Raw genomic sequence first — 19,639 nt, 5'->3', positions numbered from 1 at the left:
TGGGGAAGCATCTTCAGGACCTTAAGCAATGGTTTCTTAGATTTTATACCCAAAGCACAAGCAACAAAAGAAGAAATAGATAAATGGGATCTCATCAAAATAAAACGGTGCCTCAAAGGACTTTAATATGAAAGTAAAATGACATCCTACACAATGGGAGAAAATATGTGGAAACTGTGTATCCAATAAAGAATATATAAAGAATGTATATAAAGAAAACTTCAACTTAACAGAAAGATAAACAACCCAATCTAAAAATGGGCAAAAGACTTGCGTAGACATTTCTCCAAAGAAGTTACACAAATGGCTAGAAAGCACATGAAGATATGCTCCACATTAGCCATCAGGGAAATGCAAATCAACACCACAATGCGATATCATTTCACACCCGTTTGAATGGTTCCTATTAAAAAAACAGAAAAAATAAAAAGCATTCGAGAGGATATGGAGAAATAGAACACTCATTTATCACTGGTAGGAATGTAAAATGGTGAAACCAATGTGGAAGAGAGTTTGGCAGTTCCTCAGAAAACTAAGTCTAGATTTTCCCTATAATCCAGCAACTGCTCTTCTAGGTATATACCTGAAAGCATTGAAAGCAGGGACTGAAGCAGATGTTGGCACACTGATGTTCATAGCAGCATTATTTACAGTTGCCAAAAAGATGGAAGCAAGTGATGAATGTAGAAACAAAATGTGGTATATACACACAATGGAATTCAGCCCTAAAAAGGAGTGAAGTCCTGATACATGCAACAACATGGATGAACCTTGAAGACATCATGTTGAGTGAAATAATCCAGACATAAAATAACAAATATTATATGTTCTCATGGATACGAAATCATTAAATTAAGCAAACTCACAGAGTCAGAATATAGGGTACCAGGGGATGGGGTGGGAGTAGAGGATAGGGAATTAAAGCCTAAAATGTATAGTCTCTACTTGGGATGATAAGAAAAAATTTGGTAATGGATTATGGTGATGAGAGCACAACACTGAGAATGCCATTAACAGCACTGAATTATATATTCGGATGTGGTTCAAAGGGGAAATGCTAATTTGTATATATGTCACTAGAATAATTTTTTTTAAAAATCCATTGTACTGCAAAACACAGTAAACTCTAATTTAAACCAAGGGCTATAGTAAACAGTACAATTATAAGAATGTGTTTTCATCAGTTGTAACAAATATGCCACACCAATGCAAGGTGTTAATAATAGAGTGATATATGGAAATCCTATATTTTATGCATGATTTTTCTGTAGACCCACAACTTCTCTAATTAAAAAAAAAAGTCACTAACAAGCATTTGCATGTACATGTGTTTATGAACCCTACCACTTTCTCTCAGAAGGAAAATTATGCTGACCATTAAAGAAATGACCCAAGATCTCTACTGCAACTTTTAAAAGATTATTGTTCATTATTGGTTATTTTATTGCAGATATTTTTCTAGATAATAATGTTAAATAAACATAACAGCAGTGATCAGCTGAGAAATGTGAAGAATTTTAAATGATAGCCATGACTAAAATTAGAGAAAAAAACATACTCAGCAGATAGAGATCCTTCTTATCTATGTTCTCTTCAATGTGTGCTTTAAATATACCTAAAATTCATACTCAGTTAACCAGTAAAACTGATAAAGTAACACACTTCGATAAATGTCCTAAATATATGATTTCCCCACTAGACTGAAACAACTTCTTTTATTCTCTTGGGTGCGTAATACGTGTTTTAAAAAATTTCCTGCCTATATGTTTATCGAATAATCCAAAGTTCTATCAAGTAAATAATACATACTTTATAACCTTTCTGGTTGATTTTTTTTTTTCATTCTTCCTTTGGAACACAGATACGCAAAAGAAATTTGTAAGCTTACATACACAAATTGGCTGCAACCAACGAAACACAGGAAATTGGATGCACTATAGTTAGAAAAAGAATTTCAGATTTCTATCACAGCTCTTTTTCTGCATGTAACACTACAGTGCATTGCTGAGTGCAGGAGAGCCTGGGGTGCATAGGACAACAGATGGCAGCTGGGTTAGGCCAGACACGAGAGAAAAGGAAGGTGTGACCACCCAGGAAGGGTTGGTAAATTATGCAGTTTGCTCTTCTCGCCTTCAGAGGAAACTAAAGGACATAGGTAGGTGCATGTCAATGGTCAGCATGACAATTCCAATCCCAGGGTAAAAGCAGAGCACAGAAGAGATAAGAGTAGTTGGTAGGTTCTCATGGAAGGTTAGGAGATGGTAATGCAACAGCTCAGTGCCCACCCTGGGGCAGGCTGTGTCCTTGAAATGAAAACAAAACCCGGTTAAGTTTGCAGACACAGCTTTTCCTTCCAGAACCTAGTGCTATTTGAAAGATAGGTGAGATATAGGACTCTTTAGCAGTATGAACAGATACAGCAGTGGAGAGCAGCTGTTCTTGCTTCTCACCATGGAGCGATCAAGAAAAAACAAATAGACTTCCAGAAACACAGGAGGAACAAAGCTGAGCTTCATAAATACAGGACCTGTGAAACTGGAGGAAATGGTAATGAGAGAGATTATAAATCACCTAAAGGATTACCTTTGAAAGCCTCAAATCAACATCAACATTACCAAAAACCTGGCTATTTTATTTGGGGGAAAATTTCATGTGAGGTAATGGTATATGTTCATAATGGTATATTAAAGGATAATGGCATATCAAAGGTCCCTCATCACTCCCTATATCTTTACACCAAATGGCAAAATAATTAATATTTTTGTACACCTTGCCCGTACTGTTTCTATTTTGTCTATCAGCACACTTTGCTTGCATTCGATTCCATTTTCATAAGTGCATTACACAACTTTTGAACAGCATTTTTCTTATGTTCGTGTGGTGCCTCAGTCAGTGTTGTACACTCAATAAATAAGCATCTATAAGCAGACGGGAATGTCACGAAGTTTGAGGTCATAATTCCTGCATCTGCTTGTTGTACACTTGTCATTATGCAGTAGACTACTGTGGGAGATTACTTGGGCAGGGGATCCTTTCCTGTTGCCCTTAAGATCATATTTTAGAGTATGACCACTCTAAAAACCTTTAAAAAAAAAAAAGCCCTAATACAAGTTTAGACCAAAGCCTGAGAGGGCTGGCAGGGAAGTTTGGACAACTGTACCAGGTAGAAACAGTTAACATATGAAAAGTTCAGAAGTGGCAGAGAAGGTAGACAGGAGGGGGGTCGTGGTCGGGGAGGGAAAAAGGGAATGAACAAGGAAAGTTTGGAGAACCAAAAATTCATTTTCAGTTAGGAGCAGCAGTGGAAGGTGGAAAGAGTAGAAGGGTTCCCAGGCTGCCCAGCCTAGGAGGGACAAACTGCAAGATCCCTGTAAATGCAGTGAGAGGAGGGGTTTCTGTTTTCTCGTGAGCGTGATGGGAGCCACTGAAGGATTTTAAGCATGGAAATAAAACAATCTGATATCTGAGGTGAGTCAAAAATATTCTTTCTGGGTCCCATGGGAGCAGAGATTGGAGAGAAGTTAGTCCAGAGGCCGAGAGGTTAGTTTGGAGACTTTTACAGAAAGTGAATTTCAACAGGTCAGCTGATAAGAATTTGGAGTGAAATGGTCTAGGACTAAGTGATTTGACTGAATTTAAGGAGGGGAGAGGGGAAAGAGCAAGAGTGATGTCCACATTTCTGGTATCAAATAGAGGCTTTCATACCTACAGAATTGTAGCTTCTGGTTTGTTTCTGAAGTTATGGCTTCCAGGATCCTCTGTCTCCTCTCACTCCTTTTATTAATTATTAGAGGATTCTGCATAGAGATTGGTTATTTATATAAAATCAAAATGTGCAAAATATAAAATGCTCTAAATTATCACAATCGGTAACTCTAATTGGTGCCAATTAAGAACCCAAATTCTTTCTTACCTAACATTAATCTTGTTCTTCCAGAAAATATTTTTGAAGCAATATGCAAATATTACCATCTAATAAGCTTGGAATACTTGAAGTTTTAACTAAAGCATTTTCTTTTCTAACTTGTACCTTTTCCTAAGTGAATCCTTTCCTTATACCACATCTTGTGTTATTTTGTATACAGTCACATACACAATATGCCTACACAGATACAGGTAAAATTCCTAGCATTCTTAAATTGCAAATTCAATATTTCTGTACCAGTTCCAAACTTTCTTTTCACTATTTAGAAGCCTTCCTGCAAGATACAAAATCCATTGTGCAATACTTTTTACCAGACTGCAGGAGTGCAAAAGTATACACAGTTTCCTTCAAAAATGGAATCATCATTCACAGATGTAGATGTGTACTTGTTATGCCAAGATGAGACAGATGTGCTTCTATTCACTCAGGGACAGGTGCTACGGAAAAAGAGATAAAGCATTTGTAGAAAGTGTAAGCAACTGCATCACTGTTGCTAAATAAATAAACTCTCTGCCAAAAACTTTATTTGCTTATTTCTCCTTACTTCTGAGTGTTTAGGATCCAGTATAGCCAAGCACTATTCAGTTTTATTTTCCTGTATTGATAAAACATGTACTGTACATACATACATGTTCAAATATTTTGTATAAGAACGAGTGCTTCAGAAAGCCCTAAATGCCATTTTATGCCAGTATTAATTAATATAAAGAAAGTAGAGCTCCCCCACCCCACCCCTTTGAATTACTTAACTTCTGACAAGATCATGTTCACGGTCCTTAGAAAGAAAACAGGTTAAAAGGAGGGCCATGAAAGCAACAGCAGCTTAGGAAGGATAAACCAGCTTCTTTTTTTTTTTTTTCTGAGAAGCATTTTAGTGAGCTACAGAGAGAATAGTACTCGGAGAAGTATTCTGCAGCTGCTAGGATAGGGCAAGGAAGCAGAAGATGATTTTGAGTTTAAATATTCGGATGAATTCTGACTCCAAAAGAAGGATTGGGTGGAAACCAGCAGCTGGGAGAGGGAAGGCGAGTGGAAAAGATGATTTTGATTTTACACATATTTAATCATAATGTGAAGGCAAATGAAGGAGAGGGAGAAATCTGCAGCTGGGCAGAGGAAAACGGAAGGCTAAGTTAGAGTATTGCCTTCATTGTGAATATGCAGCTTCGGGTTTACTGGGACCCAGGGTGACCCGGGAATTTGTGAATACATAGAAAGAGTCTACAGCTTGAAAGTGTTGCAAATAGGAAACTCTGCCTGACAGTGTTGACTTTAAAATAGAAAAAAAAAAAAAGATAGTAAGACCAGTTCATAAATATAGTGACATTCATCTCAAGAATGAAAATAACTGCAGAAAACTCAGAAAATCTGTTTGGGTCATAGAGTGCTCTAGTATCAATAAGATTGTTATCTGATTATCTCACATATACAAAAGATTTTGATAATCATTCTTCAGAATTAGGAAACAATTCCACTGACCATTGGAATTTTACTGGATACAATTTATATTTATGTTGGTGATTTTGAAGGCAATTTACTGGCTCTGAGAATCTGAAGGGATTATGTCAGGAGTATTATTGTGGGGCTTGGTAAATGTTTGTGAAATGAATACTAAAAATAGTCAATAAACAATCATTAACCCATACTTTAGATACGGGAGTACCAAACACATCTTGAGCCTATAATATTCTCTGTAAATTGTTGTATATATTGGCTTGTTTTCTTGGTATCTGTCTCATTCTTGCTGTTTGTTTCATTAAACAATGACAAGGAAAATCCAACTGAACATTTTTTTGTATTCTAAGTAATTGAGAAGTCAGCCTGTAAAGCTTCTGCAGTATATTTAAGAAACTATTTAAGAGACCTAAAATATATATGTGTGTATGTTGATAATGTCCAGAGTGGGGGAAAACAGTTAGCGAATTATTAATTGCAAGTCTTTGTAAATTCAAATGGCACTGCTAATTATTTTTATTTGTTTATTTTGAAGTTGGACTCTTAATTATAAATCCCAGATCTTTGTAAGCATTAATAAATAAAATCTAAATGGATTTCTTAAGTCCCATTTTTCAAACTTGGATGCTAAAATCAGTCAATACTTCCATGGAGTAGTTTATATCTCAAATCTAAGCTCAAGGGATAATGTCAGCAGAGGAAATATTTGCTTTTAGTATGAAAATGTAAGCATAAAATAAAATTCAGAAAAAATAGAGGGAATCTGTTTTTTGCTGAGGGTTATTCAAAATTGTGACCAAAAAACTGAAAAATGATTTCTTTTTAGGTCCATCCCCTATATCCTTCCTAATCCCTGGGATACAATACATAGTTTGTTAATAACTAGTCCTGTCTTATTTCTTGCCAAATAGAAATTCAATTTAGAACTACATTGAAAGACTGTTCGAACATCCTCAGATTTATGAACTTGAAACAGGAAGAGGTAGTGGTGTCATTGGAGGGTGGTCTAAAAAAATTAAAGACATTGTACAAGAATCTGTCTTTAATTTTTTTAGTCAATTTCTCTCACCAAGTTGGGGCTTTATCCATGCTTTTCAAAGATATGGACCAATGAATCCAGCTTAATACAATTATTTCTCTTAGTAAGCAGCATAGTCAAAGCTCTAACTGGTTTAAATCCAAGTGAGAGATTTTACTTTGTCCAAATGCCAGAAAGCATACAAAATACAATTATCAGGAACATAAAATTCATCTTTATACCCATCAAGAAGCACTGAGTAACAATGGGTATCCATTGTTCAATGTCACTTTGTATACTCTTAGGAGCTCTCTAATTCTAAATATAATGTTGTTTTCATAAGTTTTTACAATTTCTATCAATATAAGCCCTGAAAGTACATTGTATTCTTCCCTTTCCGTGAAGCTAGAAGAAGCAAGTTTATAAAAAATACCCTTACTTCCTTACATTTATATTTTGTACAACCCAGCATTGATTTGCTCCTTATTTAAGCAACATTTTCTTGATAAATTAAAAAAGCAGCAATAGCCATTACTGCAGGCTATATACAGCCTCTAATATCACTTAAGCATATTACAGAATATAATATCTGGTACTTAACGACTAACTTGCATAGGAAAGCTCACATAATGTCTCATAAAACCCTTAAAATGGCTTCAGTTTAAGAGTCTCTTTAAAAAAAAACACCTTCAGGGAATATTGTAAATGAAGTAGCACTCCAGCCTTGGAAAAAAAATTCACACACTTGCAGAAATTTTTAATATAAATTGAACACATTAAAAATTAATTTTGCATGACCATTTCGCATTGCAGTGCCAATGCATAGTTAAGATAAGGCCTTAACTCGTCTTTGTTTAAAGTAACATGGAAGCGCTTTGCTTTCTCTCTTTGCCTTTCATCTGGACATAATTATTATTTTCATTAATCAGAAAACGGACCCCCATTTTCCTATTCTGACAATCTCAGCTGGAGTTGACGGAAACCCTACCTGAGTCACCAGGGCAACTTAACCATAAACTTCTAGGAGACTCATTAATGAAAGGTGTGAGCTGACAATTTCAAAAAGCCCCTTCCCTGTCTTAAACTGAGGGGCTTCTGAGAAGAACTTACTCATCAGAAAAGTAGCTTTGCATGAGAAGTGGATCTGCACAGGCATGTGTCGTCACTTTCCCTTTCCCAGGCCCGTGACTTGCCTCTTCTCACTTGGTTTCAACGGGATCAGCTGTCTCTTTGAAGATTTGTGTGGCTTTTAGCTCTAGCATTAGAGACAAAACGAAATGTACGATATTATTCTTTGATGGAAATAAAAACGGGCAAAACAACAACCAACTGCAATTTTGTATATTTGCAAATATTTTTATGAGTCTCCTGGTCACAATTGTACAACAAAAAATTCCCAAAGTGGGCCTCAGTTGCAATAAGACAGTGATGAATGTCTCTCTCTGTCGAGAGCTGGCGTTGAACAGATCTGACATGTATTCTGGGGTTCCGACATGAGCCGCCAGTGTGATGCCAGTGGGAGCGTGCAGGGAGGCACTGAGTTGCTTCACAGATTACATCTCAAGTGATCAATTTTTAAAAGGTGGGGAAGGAGTTGACCTAAGAAAGTGCCCAAGACCTGGGGTCAAAGGTGCTGTATAAATCTAACAAAGAAAGAAAAAATAAATCCAGAGCATGATTTTTTCATTAAAGAAGCTTGCATCCTATCCCTTCATTGCAAAATGAAATTGGAGATATTACTATGCAAATCTTGAAACCTGAAAATAAAATGAAAAACTCAGACTGAGTTAAGAATCTAGCGTTTATCTTGCAGCTAGAATTTGGGGGAGGGGTAGGCAAGTTTAACAAGAATATTTTCTTAGCTTTCCCATGCTTCCAGGAGACCTTGTGAAATATTACAAAATGTTTTCCCTAATTCTCTCCTAATTCTTTCCATGTTGATAAAACCTAAGGTGCAACAATAAACCAGACTCTAAAGCCCTTGAGAAGATAAGCATAACTTACTGCCAAAAAAAGGTATTAGACTCTGGTGGTGCCTTATCTTGAAAAAATCATTTGAACTGTAAAAACATAGCACAACCAATCTGTCGGGAAGAAATGGACAGACGTGTCCAACTGCTTACAGAAACATCCGCACTTTCTTCCAACATGCTCCTCTAACATGGACGTTATTTACCTACTAAACATCAGGTACTGCGGACTTGTTTCTAATAACCCACAGTCTCCTGTTGCATTGAAATGTTCTCAGTCAGACAGATTTTTCAGTCATTGGTTTACAGCAAAGCAAAAATTAATCCTCTGTACTGTAACTTCATTCATGTGAGTCCAATATCTTTGTTTCCTTCTTTTTTTAATGGAAAAGTTATGACCAGGGTAAAGACTGGCAAGAGTTAGATATTTTATAGTAATGGGTTGGCACAGTGTAGTGCAGAGTCCCTAAATGCACTGAATTTAAATACGTGCAAAAGCAATGAAAAGAATCTGTAGCAAAGCATCCTCCTTTGCAGTGTTAATGATTTTCAAAAAGCAGCCATGTAAAATTAGTCTGTCTCACGTACACACACATACACGTGCACACACACATACACACACAGACAGTGGTGATCCACATAAGTCCAAACTGGAAAAGAGGTGTGTAAAATTATTTCAACCTTTCCAGAAGATACCTTTTAATAATCAGCTGCTACGGAAGTACTGGAGTTACAAATATCTATATGGTTAGAATAAAGGTAAATTTTTATTTAATTATTGCTTATTTTAAAATGTAGAACCCACAAGGAACTCAGAGAAATCAAATATCCAAACCTAATTAGATGCCAACAAACAGAGTAATCCAGTTTTCATATAATGTTGAGAAAAACAAAAAAAAAAAAATCATCTGGAATTGTTTTTCATGTCTCAGTCAGAAATTCCAAACGACTCTGAAGCTCTTAGGCAGAGACATGACCAATTCTGTGGTCATCATCCTAAAAGTTCCTCCCTACCCTGCATCTTGCAGGGTCGTGAGAATTAGTCAAAAATAAAGAACTGATAAACATGACATTTGGATGCTACTACCAAATATCTGGAAGCTTACGTATATAATCGCTTGAATGACAAAAATAATAAAAGTCCTCTCCAACAGAAAGTTTCAGTCATTAAAACAGAAATTACAGATTAAAAGTGACACATCTATAGGGACATTAGAGTATGTCCCAAACTGCAATATCTCCCTTCAAACAAAATGTAACTTCTCATCATCTTCCTACCTCATGGAGTGTATTTGTGCATGTGCCTTTCTTCAAAACTGTGGTGAAACTTAGGTCTTGACCAGACCCACCTGGGTACAAAAGACTGGGACGAGGTGATGAAGAGGAAATCCACAGAGATCATTTTGTTAATCTCTCCTTCCTCTATTTTTCCTGCAATTCACAATTTATAGGGCGGTTTCCATCATTGCAGATTTCTGGGTCTACTTAATGGACATAAACGTAATAGCAAATCATAACAGCAAACTAAGGCTTTATAAAGGACCACCTATTCCATGAGCCTCTGGGAGGTGTGTGTCAATGTGGGAGACTCTGAAAGGAATGATTTTTTAAAAATTAACTAGGGGTGGGGGAAAGCAGCAACATTGCTTTATAGTGTAACAGTATAAACATCAACAGATGGAATATCGGGCTATTGTTCGTTCGTTTTTTGTCTGTTCGTTTTTTCCAGGGCTTTTTGTAGAAAGAGCAAGGGTGAGTATACATGGCAGGGGAAAAAGAAGGAAGTAGTAGTGTAAGTCCTTCACCTCACCTGTAAAGGACAGAGTTGATCCTTGAGCATTTAATAAATATGTCTTAGATGAATGAGTAAAGGAACAAATGATATCCAGAAAAGCTTTGGATAGGAGTAGAATTTTAGCTGTTATTTTGTTGTTGTTGTTGCTATTGTTATATGTGGGTAACAGCTCATTTTTCACAAAGCCAAATTAAAGCAAAAATAACATTTTCCCCAGTTATGGTGATGATGGCAAAACTCTGAACAGGGGGAAAAAAAAAGATTTAGAAGAATTTCACAACATTGGCAGCCAAGTGGTAATACTCAACATATAGAACATGCTTGCCATGTTCACTGAGTACTGCCACCTAATTATATATTGTTAATTATTTTAAATTGTTCATAAAATATAATAACCAATCAACACTTGGAATGTTTAATGGTGTTGAATCTTGGGAAGATCCTGATTATGAGAATAATCTGAGGCAAAGAGGATGTGTGATTTTTTTATTCCCTGGAAGGAAGAATGTCAATCATATCAGATGGTGTGTATGGTCTGATTTCCTTTCAAGGTTTACCTGATGTCTGGATTTCCTACAAAGGCACATAATTTGTATATGACACACATTTGCGCACGTGTATATGCATCCATCTATATGGATGTGGGCAATATGCCAAAACAGTCCGGCACCTGTTGAGAAAGAGGATGCTTAATAGGGCCAATCTGGAGTGCCCTTCCCATCCCAAGGGGCCTGCAAAGGAAGAAGAAAATTGAGCTCACCCTCCCCTTACTCCAGCAAGCCATGGTGAAAGACTACATGGAGTTATTAACAGGATCAACGCTCTCTTTCCCTTCTTGCCTTCCTTTTTTAAGGTCATTACAGATAAAGGAAAGCAAAATAAATCAACCCTTCTCTTTAATTATTTAATGGGATATAAGGAGTTCAATGAAGAGAAATACTCTAATAAGCAGGTTGAGGGGGGATAGGATTCGTGACCCAGAGAATAGTTCCTGCTCCTTTGAGTTCTGCCGCCCTCCATACCCTACAGAACCATGCAGGAAATTCAATCATAGAGACCAACCAGGAAGCCAAGATAGCACCTGCACACAACATAAAACATTTATATATTATGAATAAATGATATATGGTGCAAATAGCATTGCTTAGTTACTAATGGCCTATACTGAGGTTTAGTCTACGACCTATGTAAAAGATTTTGGGCATTTAATTCAAAATGCGCACGAGGGTATTTCTTTGCTTTAAAACTTAAAAAAAATATATATATGATCATTAAGCAGAAACATCAAGATAAAGTTTGGACTTAAGCCAAAAGAATGTTATTTTAATTCAGATTTTAGTTGCATTCAAATAGTGCTACTACATTGATAAAGACAGATATTCAAATTATCCCAAACAGAGGAAGATAAGGAGAAAATAAGATTTAGAGGAAAGGCAAAATGCCTTGCATAAATACAGATGGAATTCATTCCTATGTATACATATATAGCACATGATTCTCTAATTTTGAAGCTCTGTCAATTAATTACAGGGACAAACCGTTGGCAAATATGTACCAAAAAGGACTAGAAAATCATTGTACTAATTTGATGGAACATTAATGGGATATTCCTTAACTTTAGTCTTAAACATACTATTCACTTTGAAAATGGTATGGCAGACATCACTACAACATAAGCATTAAAACGTAAAGTACATCTAGCTCAGGATTTTTTTAATCCAACTCTCAAGAATTACAGAAAAATACCTTTATGAAAATAACCTTTCTCATTTGTGTTTCATGGAGGCATTTGAACCACAACCTGAATTCAATATAGATAACAAGCTTCAGTAGTATATCTGATTTCTTCAGACTTCTTCAAAACCTGGTTTCTATGGGTCAAATAATAGATATAAAATCATGAAAAACCAAACTGATGGAAAACCTTAATACATGCATCCCACATGTGGTAAGTCTGAATGAGGACTCATCAAAGATCATCCTTACTTGAAGGCCTCTTCCCAGTGGTTGTAAATATAGAGTTAAAATTGAAATGTGTTGCTTAAATGAATTGTGATTCCTTCCAAAGTATGCCACCCTCTTGATCCTTGAAAGCTTGCAATCTCAAAGACTGATGTTTGCTTAATCTATGTCTCACCTCATGGCTGTCCTTTTCTTTTTTCTTTGTAAGTGAATTTGACACAAATATATTTAAAATAAAAATTATAAAATTATATGGTTTTTTTTCCTAAATTTAATTTTGACCACATTGAAAATCAGAAATCCTTACATAACGAGTATCATTTTGTAGGGAAAAAAGGCATGGCAAGCTATCCCATTTCTTATAAAAGAGACGGATCCTGTGCTCCATTTTAGAGTGGGAGTCTATGTAGAATGTGTCTTCATTTCTTCTCACTTCCAGCACTCACCGAAAGGAATAATTCTGGCTGATTTGCTTGGTGAAAACAAGGACCTCTGTTATTTTGATGAATCACCAAGTTTGGGAACCAAATAGTTCTGATAAAATACACATATTCATATTGTGTCAGAATGAAGCATCATTTTATCTAAATGTCATGGTGTTTCATGTTCATATGTATCCATTCAACAAATATGGTGTTTCTACCATCCGAAGACTACATTTTCTGTGAAGCTATTTGGAGCCTCTCCAGCATGAGTTTGTGCTCCATTCTTTCTTCTCCACTTGCACTTTACCTAACTCTATTTACCAGCCTGAATTGTTTACTTGTCTAATTTGCATAAGTCTCCTGAAGGGAGGCACTATGTCTTATGCATAATAGCAGATTGTTATGTGATGGACCCTGGAACAAGTGCTTTATTTGCATTATCTCAATTATTCTACTCAGAGCCTTAATTTCCTTATATGTAAAATGGGCAGTGGAACCATTTCTACTAATTTAAGCAGACTAGTTCCAAACTTTTGGAAATAATGGGAGATTTCGCTGCTGACACCAAAGTGCTCTCAATAAAACGGAGACCCTGGAATCTCCAAGGCTGGGAGATAGAAGGAAGCAATAGATTAAATTACACAAGAGTCTCCTGTCCTCTGCACCCTTGGTATAGGTCTAGCCTTTCTTAGGCAAACAAAAAAAGTAAGGGAAGCATCATTTTGACTTAAAGCAGAAGAGTTCTCATCTTTTCTTAACCCAGTCAGAACTCATGCCATGGTTTCTTGCCTTGGGATTCATGTCCTTTTCTACTCAAGCTTGCTAGTGAGAATGTTCACTCAAGAGTAAAAGAGTTCACTGAGAGAGCTTTGCTTTCTCATTGTAATGTCTAATTTATTTATAATTTATTATGCATACACACTTAAAGTCACCTATTCTGTAAAACATGTCTCTTGAGAAATATTTTATTCCACTCTCACATGCTATGAAACAATTGTATTCAGATTCCCTGCAAGATTCTTGACAGTAGCAACTTCTTTGCCACCAGTCATTTTACATATGAACTGACACAGGTTTCCAAAGCACCTCATCTCCACTCCCACCTAAGTTGCTGTAGATGCAGCCTTTTGAGTGCATATAACACTGTAACTGGATATTTTATCCCAAACCACAAGGACCCACTGGAAAAACAGGACAGCTGGACATTTTATTTTCCAGTGAGTGAGAGTCCTTGTAAAAATATAAAGGCCCAGGCCTTATTCTCTGAATTTCACATTAGATCTACATCTTCCGTTTGAGGTTGGGAAATACGTTGGCTAGAGACAGAATAGGCAAAAGAGCGGATCTTGGACTATAGGGAAGTCTGTTGCCTAGGAAAAAGGCCACAAGCCAGAGTCCTCTAAAAGTAAGATTGCCAGTTCCCTAAAATTTTAAGGAAAAGTGAGCAAGCACTTCTATTTAAGCCCAGTTGGATAAAAAGTTTCTAAGAAAATTCTGCCTGTCTATAGAAGCTTACAATCAATACGGTTAGTGTATGGAACTAGCTGGGCACTTGCATTTCAAAGTCACTTGCTTCAAAAAGTCACTTAGGATAAAAAAAGGATGCCAAAGTTTTTTGTTTGTTTGTTGTTTGCTTTTTATTTTTTTATTTTTGGGGGGGCTGCCATAGGGCAATGTTGAAACTAGTGATTCTTCAAGTGTGGTGCCCAGAACAGCAGCTTCAGCATCACCTGGGAACTTGTGAGAGATGCAAATTCTTGGTCCTACTAGACCTACTGCATCAGAAGCTCTAAAGTTCAGCTTGTGATTTAATAAGCCCTCCAGATGATTCTGTTGCCTAAATTTAAGAATCGGTATAAACAATTCTGGGCAGATAGCATTATTGGCGGTTTAACAAACTACGTAATAGAAATGTAGAAGAAGAGGAATGCATAGCATTCCTTCCAGTGGTGAACACATTTTAGCAACCAACATCTCTGAGACCTTTCATCAGAAAGGACCAAGAGGGGTATGGGTGAGAAGTCATCATTATGTTATTGCAGAAGCTAAAGCACAACTTCAGGCCAAGGCTACCTGAGGGTCTGCTCTTGACACAGGTACATTCAATATGCACGGAAACATCAGGCTCCTTATGCTTAGTCTAAATCCTCTTTCAGATTAAGTCTTTCCCTTTGTTTAATCTGATGCAGAAAGGAACAGCTGGTGGGTAAAATTAGTATGAAAATCTTTACGTACTTGATGTCCATGATTTAGGTCATTCCTGAGTTTTTTTTCTTTCAAACTAAAAAGACCTTCTCTAACTTCCAGCCTTTCCCTTGAGTTATAAGAGGCAGAAAAGCTTAATTAATTACCTATTTTAAAAAATGATGACTCTTTTTGAAAGAGTAAAACCCTTAAGCCTTGCTCTATGTAAAAATTGGAGCATGGTCAAGAGATAACTATGGACATAAGCTATCCAAGGGAACCTCCCAGTAACCCGGCTTACCCAGATGAATTCCAAAATATGCCCACTTTTCACCAAATCCTACTTAATGGTTAAAGTTATGACAAGGTTACAGTTGAATATACCACTTACATTTTTATTTTTCTGTTATATTATCCTTCATTTTTAGAAAAATGTATGCACATTCTCAGATTATTGTGTGATTTAGTGGCCATGTAGTAGACACATTTTGCTTTGTCCTGGTATCATCCACTTCCCTTTGGTTGGTACCAACACCCTAATTTCTGTGCAGTTAACCTTCCGCCATTCTCATGCCTGTAGCTTGAGTGGCGTTGTCCTCAGTCTTATTCTAGCTGTGACTACGGAATTCAGAACTGAGTAATCATCTTCTTACCCAAGTTGTTTGGGTCACAGATAGGCATTTGTTCTAATTCAGGCCAAACTGCGACAATGAGATTCGATTCTTGGATATTTTATTTGAAACTTTTGAGAAAGGAGCACCTTTTCCCCCAGCTGTAATTGCTGAGGGCAGGACATGAGCCTAGAGCTATTGGCACCCATCTGAGCCCCTCAGCTGGAGCATCCACCCACAGTGGAAGCAATACAGAGGGAAGAACAACCGAGAAATAGAAAGATTCATAAGGAGACCCAATGGCAGAATTTCAGTCATAGAACCAGTTATACCTGAAACTTTCAAATAAATGAGCCAATTATTTTTTGTTGTTGGTGGTGTTGTGCTTAAGCAAGTTTACATAGCACTTTTTTTCATGTGTAACCTAATCTGTAGGATATCCTAATTGGTTTATGGAAATGACTGGAGAGGGAGAAATCAACTATAACTCTAGATTTTTTGACATGGGTAATTGTGTAGATGATGATAATACCTTTACCTAAGATTTCAACCAGACCAGCGACAGAAGGGCAAGTTTGGTGAATGTTGAGTTGGGGGTGGGAAAAGGGAGGTGGGGATAGAAAAAAGATGTTTGGCGTTGAACATTTTTATCTTGGATATGTGTGAGAAATATTCCAAAGTAATTACCCAGACAGTCACTGAGTAGATTGCTCTGAATCTCCTGCAACAGGTCAGGGCTAGATATGCGTAATGGGAAGTTATTGGGATGTACGTGGTGGCTGGACTCTGAGAAAACATCGAGAAGAGTGAACAGAGTCCAGCATTGTGTGAGCCACTACCTTGCCTCCATAACATTAAGTGGCTCAGATAATATAAGATATTATAGAAAAATTGTCCCTTGTACTTGACAACTAATTCTCATCAGTGTAATGCACTGAAAAGGCGAGATCGCTGTGGGTTGAAAAGTGACAGATATAAAAGCAAAGAATAAGGTAGATCATTCTTTCAAGAACCTTGAAATGGAAAATACAAGCTAGCCCTCTTTACTTAAATGTGTTTAGATAATGATGGAAAAGCATTACTATTTGACTCATAACCCTTTGTGTGAGTTCAAAGGTGCTACTACCATTTTTACTTCTGCTGCTGAAAATTGTTATCACCATTTTAATTTAACATCACTTATTAGGGGTTGAGAGCAGTGTCCAAGCAGATGGTTGTCAGCAAACTGATGACTACAGTTATGGATTAGTGTCCAAATACAATATTCAAAACTTGGTACACTACATAGTTTCCTGAATGTGACTGCCAAAATAAATCTGGCACGGAAAGTAATTTTGAGGATTTTCCCCTTTAGCTTAAGTGTTCTTCAGTATTTTAAACTAAAGATATCCTAAAAAAGCTGAGACCATGCGCATATAAACAATCAAAATATGTATTTAATTCATCTTAAACTTTCTGGATAACCTTATTTAGGAGAACAACTATTCCCATACAAAGCTCATACACACTTTATGGGTTCCATGCAATGTATTTCTTTTCTCCCAGAAACATTTTGAAACCATTATAAAGTACTTATTCACTGTATCTATGTTAGTTAAGCCCTAAAATGAATTTTCACCTGTGTTAATTTTCCCATTTGATATCTTTTGTACTCAGCAACCAAAGTAAGAAATAGAGTATTGCATGCCCATCATTTCTTCCCTAATCATAGTTACTTATTTGGCTCGCCTCTTAGCAACAAACAAGTAGTCTTTTATTTGGGCACAATTTAAATTTATCAGTAGGTCCTCCATTTCCACAAAGACCCTACCTTTGCTGCCTGTAAAGCAGGTGGAACCATGATAAATTGGCAACAGAGAGTTATTGTACCCTGAGTATTTTCTAGTGAGTACAATCTCCAATCCACTGCTGTCTTAAATCTATCAAATACTTGATGTTTATGAAGGCTTACCTGAAACATAAGCAGTCCCTCTAAATCCTCTGAAATTTACTCAGGATTAAGTTAAACCATCAGAGAGTTACATCCTTAAAGAATATTATGTAATAGTCCTTCACCCATGCCTTTCCCGAATAGTGTTTTTGCGGATGATGTCACCGACAACACTGAGGGGCACCGTGGGAAACAGCCTGATGAAGCTGATGGTTCCATCTGTGATAAAGGTGTCATTGAGGATGATTTTCATCATGGTACCAGTGTTCTTTTTATAAGGACCCTAGGGAGAAATTTTTTTCTGGCTTTAACACCAGAAAAGTCATTCTCCTAAGCATTTGACTTGTTTTTATCTTACAGACCATCCCGCTTTGGCTTCAAGCAGAACTAATACATTGTTTAAGGTACCTTGCAGGAAAGAGGTCAGAATGAGGTCGGGCTGTCTTCTCTGTAGTGAATTAGCAACATTCATTCATTATCTCCCAAGGCCTCATTAAAACAACTTTAATGTGGTGACCATTTAATGGTAGACATAAGCTTTAATCTTGTGACTATCAAACCCACCTGGACTACATTTCCTGTTATGGACAGTTAGCAGAAGCAGGTTAATAAGATATTTTAACTCCTTAATCTGCAGCACTTACATGGGAATCAGACTCACTACTCACCTGAATTTGAACTCAAATGGTCTATATAAAGCCCTAATTTATCAGGTTCTGTCTTCAAATCTCAGATTACTCAAGACAATTTTAATCAGCTGTTCAATTTTTCACTCTTTTATTTTTTCTCAGAGATATTATTTTTCAAGTTACTCTTTAGGCCTGGATGTGCCCTATTTTTCTTCCTCATCTGACCTAGATTCAAATTTACACACTGTGAAATAGCTAATAAATCCCCATTAAGGTTGTAAAAGGTGAAGGTTCAACCAGTGTATGAGTCATCAAATTCTCATGTAAAACTGAATGATCCTTGATATTAATAGCTTGGCAAGAGTAGGCTACAGGTCCTTAGGATTTTATGAAAAAAAGATTTTAAGTTATTTAGCTGAAGGCAACCCACCTAACTCTGGAATGACTTGAGCATTTCTAGAATTTCTACATCACCCAGGACAAATCTCCCCTCTCCCAATTAATCTTAAAATATAATCTTTTCTCTGGAAGCCAAACCATAGCTCTAAGCATACCTGTACCCATTGCACCATGTTTCTTTTCTGTGCATTTGTCTTTGAGGCTGGACATTAAAAGGGAAAGTTTCTGTTTGTGTTTGGGCTGTGGGAGTCTGGGGAAAGTGGGACGTTAATCCCCATGGGGAGGTTTTTTTTTTTTTTTTTTCCTTTCTTTCCACGAGCAATAGAGAGTATTACAATGATTTACAGAGACGCATTGAAATTAAATTATGTTGTAAACGCCTGTCCCTTGGGCAAGCTAAGAATCACGGGGAAAAAATGCAAAAAGTTTGAAATTCCCAACAGCAAAGGTTGACAGGAAAATATGGTTTTGTTTTTCTATGAGTAGAAGTAACTTTTATGTTGTGTTTTCCCATGAGAAATTATAAACTTTCAAAGGAATTTTAGTCTCTCGCATGCACATAGAAGAGCAATTTATCTGGTACAGCCCCAGCAAAAACACTCTTAAGACTTTAAAGCTGTTAGAAGCGGGGCTGAGTTTCTTCAAGAAGGCTCCTTATTTGTTCTTGCTGCTTCGTCTTGTCAAAACATTTACTCAGTCTTCGAAGACTTGCAAGTTGGAAACATGTTAATAATACAAAAATGCATTTGGGCAGCCCCATGTGGCTGCAATTTTTTGAGTAAATTCATCACTTATTTAATACATAATGCATCCTTTGCAGTAGCTATAGAGACCCTAACAAATGCAGCAAATTAAATGAAAACTGGTCAGTATAAGAAACTGTCAATATTATCAAAGTAGCTGTGCCTCTTTTCTAGGCTCCTTGAAAATCAATCAGGACCCCCCAATCAGGACCCCATCCTCTCCTTCCTCCCTCCCCTAATGAACAACATGATAGAGATCCTACAGCTAGGAGGGTAACTTAAATCATCCCAATTTTGTGGGTATGTAAATGTTTTATTCCTAAGATAGAAAGAGCTGCATTTATTTCTCATCCCCTTTCTCTCCCTCAACTTAATTGGAAGTTATTCAGAATTATTTTTATCAGAAGCTCATATTCCCTTTTTTTGTGGCATGATAAGAACAATAAGTAAAAGTTGCCCAAACTGCTCTTCAGCCTTCTCTGAAACTAAAACTCACATTATTAGATCCTTCAGCAGTGTTGTTCAGTATTGGCTTCTTTTCATCTAGACATTCTTGATTCGACTCTGTGTCCCCGCCCCCTCTCTCATAACCT

The 19,639-nt window shown here is 36.7% G+C and overlaps 1 pseudogene; it reads right to left on the bottom strand.

Moving 5' to 3' along the window:
• LOC119543701 overlaps positions 1-17,531 on the bottom strand; it is a 47,412-nt pseudogene extending 29,881 nt beyond the window's left edge.
• Positions 17,532-19,639: the final 2,108 nt, after the last annotated feature.

The sequence above is a fragment of the Choloepus didactylus genome, chromosome 9, assembly GCF_015220235.1.
Source record: "Choloepus didactylus isolate mChoDid1 chromosome 9, mChoDid1.pri, whole genome shotgun sequence".
Lineage (NCBI taxonomy): Eukaryota > Metazoa > Chordata > Mammalia > Pilosa > Megalonychidae > Choloepus > Choloepus didactylus.
This window is presented reverse-complemented; position numbering and strand designations above follow the sequence as displayed.